The sequence below is a fragment of the Callionymus lyra genome, chromosome 13 (assembly GCF_982586985.1).
Source record: "Callionymus lyra chromosome 13, fCalLyr1.hap1.1, whole genome shotgun sequence".
In the NCBI taxonomy this organism is placed as follows: Eukaryota; Metazoa; Chordata; class Actinopteri; order Syngnathiformes; family Callionymidae; genus Callionymus; species Callionymus lyra.
In genome coordinates, this window is record NC_141830.1 from 22,070,951 (window position 1) to 22,086,387 (window position 15,437).

At 38.9% G+C, this 15,437-nt stretch overlaps 1 protein-coding gene across 4 annotated transcripts in view; it reads right to left on the minus strand.

Moving 5' to 3' along the window:
* The window catches only part of sipa1l1 (signal-induced proliferation-associated 1 like 1), a 57,963-nt gene extending 44,126 nt beyond the window's left edge, over positions 1 to 13,837 (minus strand). For all 4 annotated transcript variants that reach the window (XM_087806049.1, XM_087806050.1, XM_087806051.1 and 1 more), the window contains exon 1: positions 13,646 to 13,837. The gene's annotated coding sequence lies outside the window, so the exon portion shown is untranslated. The remainder of the gene's footprint in view (positions 1 to 13,645) is intronic.
* Positions 13,838 to 15,437: the final 1,600 nt, after the last annotated feature.

A 15,437-nucleotide genomic window follows, 5' to 3' on the forward strand; every position in this document is an offset into this window, starting at 1 on the left:
ATTGTACTTTAAGCATTTTGACTAGCTTTAAACAATAATACCTCATTAAAATAATTATATAATACCTTATTTTTGGGTTATTCGTTTTGGATTTATTTTCCCTAAGTGGAAACTTGATTTACTCTTTGTGCCTGATCAATGTTCGGATGATTTAATCAGATTTCATTGATTTTGAGTACCAAATATCATCCCTGGTTTCAATATGGAATTTTTCTGGGCCACATACAGCCCTTTGACTGTTTATGTGAACATGATGTAGACGTTTTTGCTTTGTACACTTATACTTTTTCATTATTCAGTTTAACACTTAATGTAACTTTAGCTTTTCTGTGTTGAATTTATCAAAATTAATCTGAGACAATTATAACATTACAATTAATATAAAAATAATATTTAATAATAAAGTTATAACTAATATTAAAAACATCAAAATAAAGAAAGTAGTCAGTAAATATGAACACATTAATATCTGTCTGACGTTCACCCAACATCACACACTCACACACACTCAGAATCAGAGCACAACAGGCACGCACAACAATGCTGTCATCAGGGAAATTATCATGTGAGAGCAGCAAGAGCTTTGGAACCATGGGGGAGCCGAGGCAATGCATGCCCTCGAAAAAAAAACATGATGGTGTGAGGGTTGTTGACCTGCTTCCGTACAAAAATAGCTGTTCTAATGGCTCTAATAGCAGTTTTGAAAGTCGCTAAAGGTTAAATCCTAACGCCTCCCGAGCGAGCAGATGTCAGAACAATGCTAAAACATTTACTAACACGTGGCTATGAAAACTCTTAACAACTGCGAAGGAAGTTTAAGAAACAGAAGAAGCCAAATGTTAATGGATGATGTCGTTTCTTAAGTCAAGTATTTAATGATTGAACCACTTTAGACTTTCCCTTGTTTTATATGTTGGAATACTACTGGATGACCCTTGTGTTTAAATTTACCATAAAACACTGATGTGAGCGACTCCCTCACAGTTAATGGCCAGGGAGCAGCTACTCGCTACGCCCTGGCCATTAACAAGTAGCTGTCAATACACAGCGGTGTGCGAGTTAAATTACCTCTGATGACCATTGAAAGCCCTCTGGCGCGGTAAAGCATTCTCCTCCTCGACGGCGATATAGGAGGGGAGCCAGAACAACCTAGGGAGCGGGCAATCTTGAATCACTGCTTGCTTAAAGATCGCTGTCATTAAAAGTTATTTATCAGCTGTGATTATCTCGACAATCCTTCAATGTCGTTTCAGCCCCATCGATCTCTCACTGTGATGCCGACTCCACATTCCCAACATCATACATCTCCAGTCGCACGAAGAGGGATGAAGGATTCATCTAATTGTAATTGTTGTTTTTTAACATTATTATGATTCAGTATGCAATTGACAGTTTGTATAACATTTGATAGAATCAACAAAACACTCCTGTCCTGTTTTCATGTAAGTAAGTAATTTATATTTGTAAAGAGGATTGATTGATTGACATATAAATCGATTTGAATAAAGTATCTTTCTTTTAATTTTCATCTGTAAAAATTGAAATAAATAACAAAGTACTGCACAACACACCTTGAATGGAAAATGTAGCAAACAATTAAAAATATCACAAACATTAATGTGAAACAAATCCAAATAATACTGGCAACACCAATGAAATATGTTTTGCACTTTTATAACAAGCAAAAAAAACTAAAGAAAGAAAACATTGTAAAAGAAACGTTAACCCTACGTACTGAAAGTGTTTGAAAATTGAATTCTAATAAATGGCAATGTTGATTCAACCAAATGTTCAGCTCTAGTCCCAAACTTTTAGCTTAGCATGTTGACATTCTTGGAAGAATAATGGCCCATTATTCTTTTAGGATTCATTGTGGTAGTGGGAGAAAGTGTTCCGGAAACACCCAGATATCTGTGGGAAATTCAGATAAAACCCAAGATTATCATCTGGCTTTTAAAAAAGTTCTCCAGAGTTGAGAAGTTGTGGTCAGAGTTTTGTAAATGACACTGGGAACAGAGCCCACTGGTGTGCAAACAAACACACGGCTCTGTTGGTCGTCCAACACTTCCAACCAAGCTTGTCCAAATAACCATTAACCAGTGCAAACCTTCCGTAAATATTTTAACAAGCTTGGTAAACCACAAAACAAACACAAAGCTTAGAGACGGGAACACAAACGCACAAGTGCACAGTGGAACCATTGGGAGCGTCAGTTAGTGGGGGCATTGATTTTATTGTCCCGAAGCTTAGTGTGAGCTGAAAGCGATGAGGTCATCTCCCATTGTGTTTACATGGAACTGAGGCAGTTGACTACTTATCATTGTGTTCATGAATGTCAGCGAAAGCGTGACTGTACATAAAAGTATGCGAGCACAGCAGAGTGGCTTTGACCTCAGCACTGTGACCCCGGTCACCTCGCTTGTCGAGACACACACTAGTGGACGAGCAAACCGGCCGAGGTTGCGGAGAAACTCGATTCATGATGGACTACTTTTTCCTCTTACAGTTTCCACCATCTGCGAACCAGATGTTGAACGTCTTGGCACCATGACCTGATTTCTCTTAAAGAAAATACCTTGCATGTCTGTTTGATTCCCTTGTGGTATTTCATCTTGAGAAAAAATGCAGAGTTCCTCATCCAGCCAGCGGGTTTCAACAGACAACTGCGCCGTGCTATGCTGGAAACTCTTCTCATTACACGTCCATCCCTCGCACACATACCGATGAAGCACACAAACCATTCGATTACCTTTCCCTTTAACACTTCGAGCAAGGTGTGATATTGAACATTCCATCTTGATCAAACAACCTTATGGGTTATTCTTACCACATCCTCAGTGTCTATGCCGTTGGCAAGTCTAGTAGGAAGTGGAACCCTTTAGAAAGCTCTTACCCATACCAGACTAAAGACTTCTAGTCAAGATCGCATCAGCAGAGCCCAAGACACTATCAGAGACTAAAGAGTGTTGAAACAAGGTAAAGAGGTAGACCTAAAATTTAAAATATATATATATATTTTTTTTAATCACAGTGTAGGGGCCCCCTACGCTGTGATTTTGTTCCCCTATTCAGTGAATTGGGCCCCAATGTGTGAATTGGATTTTCTTTTGTTTTCCCTTTTATGAATCGTGACATAATCGTTCCACCGTGATAATGCATGTATCCTTTTCTGTAAAGTTGTCAATTTGTACTTCTATGTCTTGTTGACGTGTACGTCTCCGTCTGTCTGTGAGCTGTGACTTAGCGCGGCTCAGTATATACACGGAAGTAAGACCAACTTATGAGCGCTACTCAAACGCGAGTGATCCAGTCAGCAGCCACTCATCTCTTACAACCTTCTTTGCTAAAGCATCATATTGTAAATACTTTTCATCTCGTCTCTGACGTTTTCCGCTTTTTTATAAGATTGCGGAACCTCCAAACAAGTGAAAACCTGTCTGTCTTTGCCATATGCTAATGAGCTAAATTGTTAGCATCAGGTCATTAAAAAAACTGTTATGTGTGCATGTACAAGGAAGTGGGATTTATAATTGATTAAGTGCATGTTATTATTATTTATAATTGATTCAGTTCACAAGATTCCAACATAGACACATAACACGGAAATAAATGTGATATTGTGTAATGCTTCACACGCTTAAGGTAATATGAAGCATTAAAATGTATTTATGTTGTTTTTAGACAAATTTAACAATGGCTTATCTTGGAGGCATCAGTTTTGTATTATGTAATCAATTTTATAGGCACATGATCAGCATCTACTGTACATCAAGTCTAATTTACATCACGAAAGGATACAGTAAAAAATGAGGCTCTGTGACGAAAATAATTCCGGTTGAGAACATTATTATGCCCAACCAGGTGAGAGGGAGAGAACCAGAGAGAATACCGACACCACCAATAAATGACCATGACATTATTCTTCACTGAAATGACAAGACAATATGTATGTGTATCCAACCTTAATTCAAGTACAGATCCAGAGTTTTGACTGCAAAAGTAACTATTTAATGTTTAAATTATTCAATGTAATCCATTAATTTCAGATTTAGAATGTGTATTGCCAGTATTGTAAATAAAACAACGATTTGTTTGTGGTGTCAGTACAGAATAAAAGAACACACAAAATAAGCAATAGAAAAGTCAGACGACTGATCCCAAATGTTGTCGTCTAAAGCGGACAGTTAATATATATAAAATTATTATTTAACTCCGTGAGGCCTCGTAAAAAAAATCCCTCACAGACCGGAAACGGGCCCCTGGCCCAGTGGTTGGGAACCACTGGTCACAAGTTTTTAGCCACGAGTACAACTCTTCTAACCAAACTTGAAATGTTCTTCTTTCTTTCCATTCTGGTGACAGCTTCCCTGGAGGAATGACTTCAATGTAAAGACTCTTTATGTCAGCTCTAGTTTCGCGATTGAGTGCGACAACAATTCATCATTTATGTTGCAATGTTGAGTTTTGTACCAAAGATATAATTTAGAATGAATCTTCGTCCTCATCAGTGTTCGAATATGTCAGGCTGAAATATATTGTGACCTTTGACAGCCACCGACTCCCCGACACGCTGCTGGATGCGCCTCATTCATTCACTTCAACAACGAGTGTGACATTGAGAATCTGCCTGTGTCAGCTTTATTACAACAGCTCATGTCAAACAATGATCCGTCAAGCACAATAAGAACACGAGGATCTGCCAAAGTCTGCGATTAAATCAATAAAAGGACGTGGTGTACAATGTGTTCTAGACAAGCATGACAGGAAAGACACAACTACTACTGACTGACACCCAAGGCTTTCGAGGAATATCAATTTCAGTCGAGCAAATTTGCCTTTGGATCATTAACATTTAAAGGTGTTTTCCACATCTCGGGGATTAGAATTAAAATATTCTGGCATCTGAGCATCGACACTCCTCTAATGCATAAAAAAATCAACCACATAGCCATGAGATTATCCGTATGTCTGACGCTCAGCGACGCATCTCAGCACACGACTGACACCGAAGTCACGGCGTCTGTCAAATTCAGCTCATTGAAGACATCAGTTGCGGCTGTAAAAACAACTTAAGAGTGTCATTCGTGCATGCCACATGAAAGGCAAATCTCCCCGATAGAGTCTTCATGAAATTTGGATACCACTTCAAAGCTAGCGGAGGATCATAATATATGATCACAGCTTCTACGAAATTAACTAAAATAAAAACAGATTCCTTTTGAGGGAAAGAGGAGCTTCCATCTGGTGAGGGTAAACAATGACACGGATCCTAAAAATAAAAAAACGGATGCCCCTGCTTCCTTAACCTGCCCGGGCTGTCGTCAGCTGCCTGCTCTGGCACACCAGGAAGGAAATAACTTCTTGAACATTCTGCTTCTTTAGAAGCTCATGACCTATTTGAAAATGTCTAGTCTGAATATGCATCACTGTCGCTACATTTGTAAAACTCCAGAGTTAGACCCGATTAGATTGACTTTATTAATCCAATCTAATCTAAGTTGATTCTCTTCAAAAAAACGATTGAGTTTAATACATTTTATTTTTGCATGAACAAACTTAAGTGAGAAAATTATGTTTGTTTTTTTAGAAACATACAATGCAAAGAAAATAATAATACAAATAACAATACAAAATAAAAATAATTATAATAATAAACAAATACTTTAAAAAGTCAAGTAAAATAAAAATGTCGAGAGCAGCGAAACTACACAACCTCAAACTTTCCAAAAATGTGTAGCGCACTACCAACCCAGTCAGAGACCACGCTTCTCCGCTACTATTGCGGCGTGTATGATTGGCTGAGTCACATAAACATGGCGTTCCTGATGGGCTCTTCAAAAAGCGAACTCCTGATAGAACGGATATGAGAAATGAAGACACGAAGCAAGATTATAATCAGAACGTATATCAAATGCTAATAATAGTTTATCAGCTAGTGGATAATCCTACAAGCATACGAAATCCTCACTGATAGTGTTGACCATTATTTCAAACTAAAAGATTATAAATAAAAATAATAAATCAAATAGAAAAGATAAAGAAATGAAAACAAACACAGCGAAATCCAAGGGAGGGCGGAGCCCCAGCGCCCTCTATGGGCCAGCCGCCACGGCAAAATGAGTTATAAAACATCGAGTCATTCTCAATGAATTCCAAACTTCTCCGTTAAATCCCGGTGACTCATGTTATCTGATAAGGGAAGGAGTCTGACTGATGCAATAAAGCCAAACATTGTTAGTGTATCCAAACACAGGGTTTCTCGGAAAGGACACAGTGACACAATTTGTAAAGAAAATCTCTCTCAAAAGCCACCTCGGAGATGTTATCAGACCCCAAACAACAATCTGCATTTCTTCATCAGTCCCTCTACAGCGTTAATAGCTTTTAAAAATGCACATCAAGTGTTTTTACAGGTTTAAGTGGAGAACTCAATCTTCGCTCAATAGCTCCCAATCATCCGATTACAAACAAGGCTTCCTCCGTGAGAGTATTCGCATTAAAAAGTTGCTCCATAAGGGAGGGATAAAAGAGTAAAAAACAGTGTGTGCTTCTAGATGATGCTGCCAAGGTGTAACCTAACATGGACGAGTATTCATCTAGAGATGTACTGGACTATTCAGCGGTTGCTATGGCATCAGCTTCACATATTGCTGCAGCAGCTAGATGCCACAAACCAAACTGACGCGACCAAAACTTCCGGAGCTGTAACTGAATTCCTACCAATGTGTTCTGTCAGAGTGTGCAACATACAAACAGATTCTTCCACGTCTAGTTTAACCAACTCTTCAGATCCAAAGACATTACCGGACCAGATGCACACATCCCAGTATCAGAAAAATGACACCTCCTAGTGTTGAAAGTCAAAGGGCAGTTAGATTTCTGGAGAAATTCTGAAACTAACAATGCACGTAGACAGTGCATACCTCCCCCAAGGAGATTATTGGCAACACAACATTTAAAAACACTGCATTCAATCAAACCAATCAAACATCTGCCATGATTTAAAATGTGTGTTGACTCCCTTGTTGACAAAATCTCCACAAAGTCTAGTCAAATCATAAGAAATATTAAAGATATCAAATTCCTTTTCAATCTACATATCCAAACCCAAGTATGTTTGCCTTATAAAAACAAAAAAGAACAAAATAAAATGCTATGTTTAGCAGCACTGAAGGATTGCAGGAAGGTTCAATCTAGCGTTTTTTTTTAATCCATCAAACTCTTGTGAGATCCCCATGTTTGGAGACTGTCCTCATTCACTTGTATAGACAGTTACTGTACACGTCAAACACAGTATTAAAATTCAGTATCTGACCAACAAACAGGAGCTTGTAATATTAATGCAGCAGGTGCCAACATGGTGATGAGTCAAACACTCAACCTCTTCATCGACGAATCAATCCATAAATCTGAATAAATACAATCTGATTTTTACTACAGAATTATGATGGACTGTCTAGCAACATAATTAAACAACCACCACCAGCATCAATTTAGCAATAACAGCAAGATATAGATTTGTCGCTCCATTACGGTTTAGGAAACAGATGGCTCGCCAGTTGGTGAGAAGTTCATCAAGAGAGTCGTACATTATCTGTGGATTAGATAAAAACGAGATACGTTGCTCACGTTTTTACACGAGGTTGTAAAAGCTGTCGGAGGGGAAAATAGTTCTTTAAATTTTGAATCACTCATTCAGAATAATTTAGACGTTTCACTCATGTTCTCCTTCGATTAAGTTTTTTTTATAAGATTTATTGTATTGTATATACATCTTTTTTTACTGTCCAAATTTGCCTTATTATATAAATGTTTCGCCGATTCCATTTTAGAATGATCGCACTTTTATATATATATATATATATATATATATATATATATATATATATATATATTATATATAATAGCCACTTTGGACTGTGTTAAGTCCAACTTCCAACATACAAAATAGGACCAAAAAGCAACATATAAATTGGCGTTTTATTTGAGTGAACATTTCAGTCTTGGTGTCATTGTGTGCTCCTCCCTTGATGCAACACTAATAGACTCAGGGACTTATTAATTCCTTGTGCTATTAGACCATTTAATTCTGAGTTTGTTACTTTCCTTTCATCTATGTTCTTTAACCTTAGATTTAGATTGTTTCATCTTGAACTTTCTTTTATCAACGGTGTTGCTGTGTGCTGGAAAAACATTTAAATTTAAATTAAAAACAAAAAATCAATAAAATATGTAAGTAAGTAAGTAATTTTTATTTGTAGAGCGCTTTTCCAGACCAGGGTCACAAAATATTCAATAAAGTATATACTTTAAAGGGCAAGATAAAATTGATAACACAACAGGAGTTCCAGAAAATCAAGGAAAAGCCTGAACAAATAAAAACGTCTTAAGATGTTTCTTGAAAGAGTCAGTAGACTCCATTGAGCGCAAACACAGAGGAATATTGTTCCAAAGCTTAGGAGCAACAGCCTGGAAGGATTTCTCTCCACTGGTCCTGATCTGTGTGCGTGGAAGAAATAGCACTTTTATTTTGCGTTCATTCATTCTTTAGGCATTAGATGTACCATTGTGGTGCAAGTTGCCTTCAACAACGTCAGGTTTGTTTATTGTGTTCAGAGACTCTTCAGCGACTGACTATTCCAGAAGCTAGTTCAACTCTTTTGGAACCACAGCTGTGCAGGTACTAAAACAGTACTCATTTTTAAAAGGTACAGTGCAAGTGGTAATAACCGGGTAGAGTCAAGGGTAGTGGAATGACTTCACAACCAGTCAGGAAAACTTTCACAGTCCAAGTTTACAAGATCATTTTCTCCTTATGTTACTTTAAAAAGAAAAATCACCTGATAGCAAGACAAAATACTTATTAAAGAACCTGCAGGGGGATCCGGGACACAATCACATGAGTGCAGAGATATATTAAAACACAGTAGATTTGTGTTTATACTAACAGGAAAGTCATTTTCTTACTGAGTTATATATATAATAGTCGTTTCAATTCAGTCCCTACTCCATGTAATATTGTTGTGTCCAAGCTAACATGTCATTTTATTGTTTTAAGTTAAGTTTTTGCAAAAAGGGTAAACGGGTTACGGTTGTAAAATGCAAATTTGGGTTAACTTTGTCCCTAATCTGATTTCATTACCTATTATCACGAAGTACCTGAACTCACCAGTGGTCCTGCCCAAGAGGAGCAGAGTCCAGTTATCCTAGTTTTTGGATCGGACATATTTTCCCGGCCTGCTAATCGCACCAGCTATTAAGAAGTCATTAGCGTTAATCTAACAGCAGAGCTGAGGCTCAATACAATCCAACAAGCACTTTCTCCCTAAATTAAAGACACAACAGAAGCCACAAGAGTGTTTAATGGATTTCAACACGACCCTGGGTGTAGTCTGGTTGTACTTCTCAGAACTGGACAGTATTCAAAGCAGTAGTACCCATTCCAAAATCCAGGATGAACTTGATACAGCATTGTTCTCCTGATATCTCATGGGCTCTCCATCTGCTTGTTCACTGCATACTTGTGCGTGGATTAGCCGGCACACTCATTATAACATTGTTTCGTGTTTTTTTTTCTTATTCGGCTCATCCTGCTAAACTGAAACTACATTTTGTGTAATCCCACTTTGCTTTATGTGCTGCAATCCACTCGTCTGTCTCTCTGTAGAGTGATAGTCTACCAGAGATTAGACTCAAGGTTTCAAAACAGGCTGATCATAGCATCTTAAAGTCTAAATACATACTTGTTGGACTACAATAATTCAAACATCAGAGAAAGAAGAAGCTGCTTGATATGTGAAAATTGTTCTTACTCACACTTACAATATGAATACTACATGGATTCAGTTTTTACGTAATACTTTATTTTGCAACGCTCCTTAAACAGTTTCAATCCAAAAATGTATGTGCCAAGGCACACTTGAGATGGATTTGTCAAATAGAGGTCCATTCGAGCCAAAATATAAAGCTCCCGATTTTCTGTCAATAAATGTTTCCACTTGAGGTCTTATGTAATGACTGAAAGAGCAAGATCGCTGACAGAAGCCGCCCCAAATTAGAGGTTGGCTAATAGGTAATAGTATATGTGATACTTGTACTGTAGTTACAACATTATATTGTTTCTTTTAAAGAAATTACACTTTTTCTGGCTTTTACAGCAAAGAAGGAGCAAACACTTTCTCTAATCAAATATGAAAGTGTTTGTAGGAAGGTCCTTAAAAAAAATTTACCAAAATGTAAACTTATATTAACAATAAAAAATGACGTGCATTAACAGTCTCAACCAACCTGGAGCAACATGTAATATCCAGTATCTGTCAGTGTTTACTTTAAACTCTGTTTTAAAGCCAAAATGAGTCAAAACATCAGCTTTAAAAAAAAAATTGATCTGATTTATAAGTAAGTTAGTCAAGCGTTTAACGATGTTATGACTAAACTAAACTTGTATTATTGTGTCATCATTGATGGTCCTGGAGATTGTTAAATTAGCGGAGGGTCCAGTGACATCACACACACGGAACTCAGCGCTGTCAGCCTAATTTAAACCACTATTAAACTCTCTATTTATTGTATGAGACAGATTCCAATGATGAAGTCAATATTAACACCAACAAGAACGTTTGTTATTGTTGACTGTCATGCGTCGACTTAAAATTTCTCTCGTACAGAACAGCAAAGTTAACGACTTTGTTTTGTTTCGTCTTTCTTGTTTCTTTGATCTGTTCATATTCTTTGTCGTGATGCGTCTTTAGATGTTTAATTAAGTTAGTGCTGTTGAATCTCAGAGAGACTCGTAGATTAACAGCTTCTCAGCGTATCTCGTGGACACCTCTGAACTAGGTGATCATCTGGAAGGGCATCTGGAGAGTGACCTGGGTACACATTAGTATTCACGCTATAGGACTACTACGAGGGAACTCTGGGCCCCTTAACTACAGCTGCTGCCCCTGCGACCAAACGTCAAACATAGGAAAAAGGATGGTTACATTGCTATAATGTGTTTCCAGGTTCTTTATGGAGTCACAGGTTGGATGCTTTTCCAGAGCAAACGGCAGTAGACATCTTTGACAATGCCATCACAGAGCTAATGGCTGCATTAAAGAACAACAATATCGGTCAGGGCTCTTGAAAATAAAGTACAAGACACCAGCTGTTCAAGAAAGCTACTGGTAAAATATGTTTCCATTTTTTTGTCTTAAAGACTATTAGGATTTACAAAAGATCAATAACTCTGTAAAATACAATATATCAACAGGAAATATTACAGCGTATCTCCTAAAGAGCAGCCACCGCTCCAAAGAGCAGGATTGTCAGACTCCACAGGAAGGAAACGAGATGAGGACAGGAGATGTCTGAAGGGAGGAGGGAAGAGGAGTGAATCGTGGGAGGTGGAGTGCCACGAAGTAGCAGCAGCAGGCGCTTGCAAAGTGTTGAAGAGCTGCAATGATTTATTAATCCTGGAGTTGATCAGCGGAACATTCACAGTTTCAACATATCTTGGGGGGGGGGGGGGGGGGGAGATATTCAAATAACTTCCCATGTTTACTGCTTCATAGCTTAGCCCTGAAGGTTTGGCAGGAGGTCAAAGGACGTGATTTAAAACAGCCAGTTGTTGACATGAGGGAATGAGTGAACGTGATGGCTGTGAAGTTTTGGGAGTAACCGCGGCAACAGCAGCCCGTCAGAACAAACAGGTGCTTACATCCGCAGTGTTGAATAAATCAGCCGAGCTAGGAAGTCTTTGAATATATGTATAGATATTGTTTTATAAGGTGTAACATATACTCACACGAGAAAATCTTGAGGGTTTGTTGAATACTTAAGTTGGACTGGTTCATTATTCCGATAGAAAACCATCAAAACCAGTAAAAGACTCGTTAGTTCCTGAATTCCTATAGAGTAAAGTCAATAGTTAATTTGATGATGACATGCAAAAGGGGTTGTAGTGCTGTAGGGGCCATTTCTAATCCAGGGTTTCCCCTTTGGTATCATCACTCTTCCAGGACAATATATTATGGATAGATTATTATGGGATAGACCCAGGCCACAGTCAAACCAATGGTCTTGGGTATCAGGGACTCTTAGCTAAGGGTTCTACCCTTGATCATGAATGGGTAACTTGATCTATTAGACAATCCAAATATCCAAGAAGGCAACATTGTTTCCTTCCTAGCTAGCTTGCTCTAAAAAAGGATAAACAAAAGACATTTGATGGTGAACGTTGGAGCCTTAAAACATAAATTCCAACAAGATAACCAGAAATCGTAAATGTGCTCAAGCTTAGATTCATAATTCATAAGAGGACAAAAAAGTTACTGTAGCATTTTCAATGCTCTGATGTGCAGCTTCTTTCTTCTACTGTTCTGTTTCTAACAAGAAGAAGCTATGAAATCTTGTCATAATCTTGCATAAATCAATGCTAACCGACCAGCCAACAACAGAGTAGCTATGCAGCTAACAGATAGTGCTACAAATCAAAACCGAGGCTTGTTGATGTATTAAAGGATCAGTGATAAATCGTTCTTCATTAAAGACATTGCTGCCCTCACGTTAAGATAGAGACCACTTTCATGGCCGCTCCAGAGAAAGAGGTATTGCATTAGTGTCGGCACAGCTGAGCCTGAAGGTGACAGCCTTATATTTTCCACACCATTTGTTTTTCTAAACTCAGTTAAGGCCGTGTCTGAAAGATAAAGAACTCGGCGTGGTGTTCCTTCATGTAGAAAGAAGCTTTTGCCGAGGTGGATCTGACTCGCACCTGGAGGAGGACATGGACAACCGACGACCAGAAACTGAATAACAAGAGATTTTAAATATATATTTTCATGCAGAAGCTTTCATACGCGTCCATAAACATGCAGGTAAACAAGTTGAACCGTTCAAAAATCAGAGTATCACCCCATGAAACACAATAGTCGACTATGTTTACATGCATTTTAAAGAAGGACGAAGATAATTCAGTTTTCTGAGCAGTCGTGTACAGAAAATGTGAGAAGATCATCTCCACATCTCTGTGAATACATGTGATTCAATGTCCTCCCACCTCTGTTACCTCAGCTACATGTGTCACAGAGCATGTGTCCCGCCGCCTACACACTCGTGTTCAATAGCCCTCTCCATACCACGAACACACCGAGATCAGCCTCCACGTTCAAGGGCTTTAGAATGACAGGATGTCGAGGAACCTGCAGTGGAGGTGATCATCCCTCACTCCACTCCTCCACGGCCACATTCCTGCAGTGGAAAGTCTTTGGGAGGGTTGTCAGGAGATGGAAGGGGTGTGTTCCGGTGACCCCTGGAGGGCTGGAGCTTGCAGATAAACTCCACAGGTGGCGATGGCAGCAATAACAGAAGACACTGCAGCTCCAGGGGGTCCCACTTACAATAACCCCCCCCCTTATTTAAAAATGTATTGCATCTTGAATACATGCAAACTTCAGCATCCATCTGGGATTTAAAGATGTGTACCAAGGGACGCCATTTTGATTAACGAGGATGTTACACAGCTGGACTGGGATAAAAGGCAGAGGATTTGACAGCAACTTTCATAGCAATAAAAATATCTACTATTTCTTTATCTTATTAAAGAGATAGTAGCGAACAAGTTAGTTAAAGAAAGCGTGTGTGACAGTGTGACAACACTCACCTTGATTTTTTTTTTTTTAATCCACGTAATCTTTGAATTAAAAGAACTCGCTGCGTCGCTCGTATTCACACACGGCTACTCGGACGCGGAAACGCCGCGGTGGCCGAAGGGAAATCACGGCGGGAAACGTCCGGGGAGTTGGTCTAACCCTCCGTGTGTGGATGTCCGCGCAGCCTCTGCCGCCTCTCGGTTTGTTTCGAATCAAAAGTTCATCCAAAAAAGTTGCAGCGCTTTCGCTCCGCCTCGCCGTGGCGATGAGCTCACTCCGGCCCGAAACCTCGCGAGAAGACAACGAAGGGGGGCGCCAGCCGAGACGGATGGCGTAGTCTCGCGAGAAGAGAGAAGGAGGCGCGGCCGAGGAGAGGGAGAGGGAAGTGAGTGAGGGAGTTGCTATGGCAACTGAATGACTGAAGTTTTCCACGCGGGTAGATTTCTCTTTAAGCAACTAGTGTTTTGAGGTGCTTCGAGCGAGACTTTTAAAATTCTGGTCCATTGTTTGTTTGTCCTCTAAAGAGAACCTAAAGAGCAGTTAAAATGACGGAAGACCAGATTCATGTCAATACACGTTTACATCATACACATTATTCATTGATTTTATATTCACGTGGTTATCTTACTGAGCATCCGAAACATTGATAAAAGTAACTAAAATTGTTAAAAATAAATTGTTGTCATGTATACTTTAGTGATTCATTCATTCATTCAGTTTATTTAAAAGGACAATATGCAGTTTCATTAAAAATATGGATTTATCACAATGCTACTTTCCATCTTTAGTGCTCAACAAAGATGCACAAAGTTTACATAAAACATCACATACAAATAAAGCAAAAAAACAATAATCTAATAATGTACAATCTAATAATGTCAATGATGGCCAAGTACCCGTCGGGTACTATTAGTGCGAGCAGGACTGGTGGTCCTAATGTGGTGATAATAAGGTGATAATGCAAGCAAAAAGGGACTATGGAGTTGTCAAGTCATGGGTTCAAATCCTAGTGCGATAACCTTTATGTCAAGTTTATCATTTTGTGCATTTTCAGGTTTTACTTTCAGTTGTTTACATTATGTTTTTCCTGGTCTGTGCAGCGACCAGGTTGGAAAAGCATAAATCCATGTTTATCAAGATATGAATTTCTTGTTCAAGGGTTTGTCTGCTTCACATTAAACATTCATTATTTCCAGAATAAATATTTAATTTAAAGAGAATCTGACTCATCCCAGCAGGTGCCAGCAGTGGGCGTGGGTGAGGAACACAATCATAGACTTGTTTCCCTCTATGTCTTTCCTGTCAAGTGGCAGGTTTGATATCCAATCACCCTCAAAAAGTCGGAGCGGGATTACGATCTAATTACGACAGAGGAGGAGAGATTACCGTCATTAAAACTGCTGCTTTCCTGCACCTCCGCAGGATTTAGCCGTGCTCTCTGTCGCCGAACAGATATATACGTGTGTGTGGGCGTGCGTATTGTCAAGAGACGCTTCTCCAGGATTATATTATTCCACAAACGGTTTGTTTTTCTTTTTTTTTCATCATACTTTCTACCTTCAAACCTACGGATTCACCGCTCCCACCACATTCCTTCCCTTCCTCTTAAGCTAAATACAATCTCTACTACTTTCTTCCTATTATTCCACATCAACCACCAACTTGTTTTCCTTCCTAACAACACCTAAGAATCCAGCACACATTCCTTCTTTCCTCTTAGGCATTCTCGACTGTACTGTACTTATTTCCTCATCCCAAACTTCTTTCAGTCATTCTTTTTTTTTCTCAAATGTTCCACCAGTC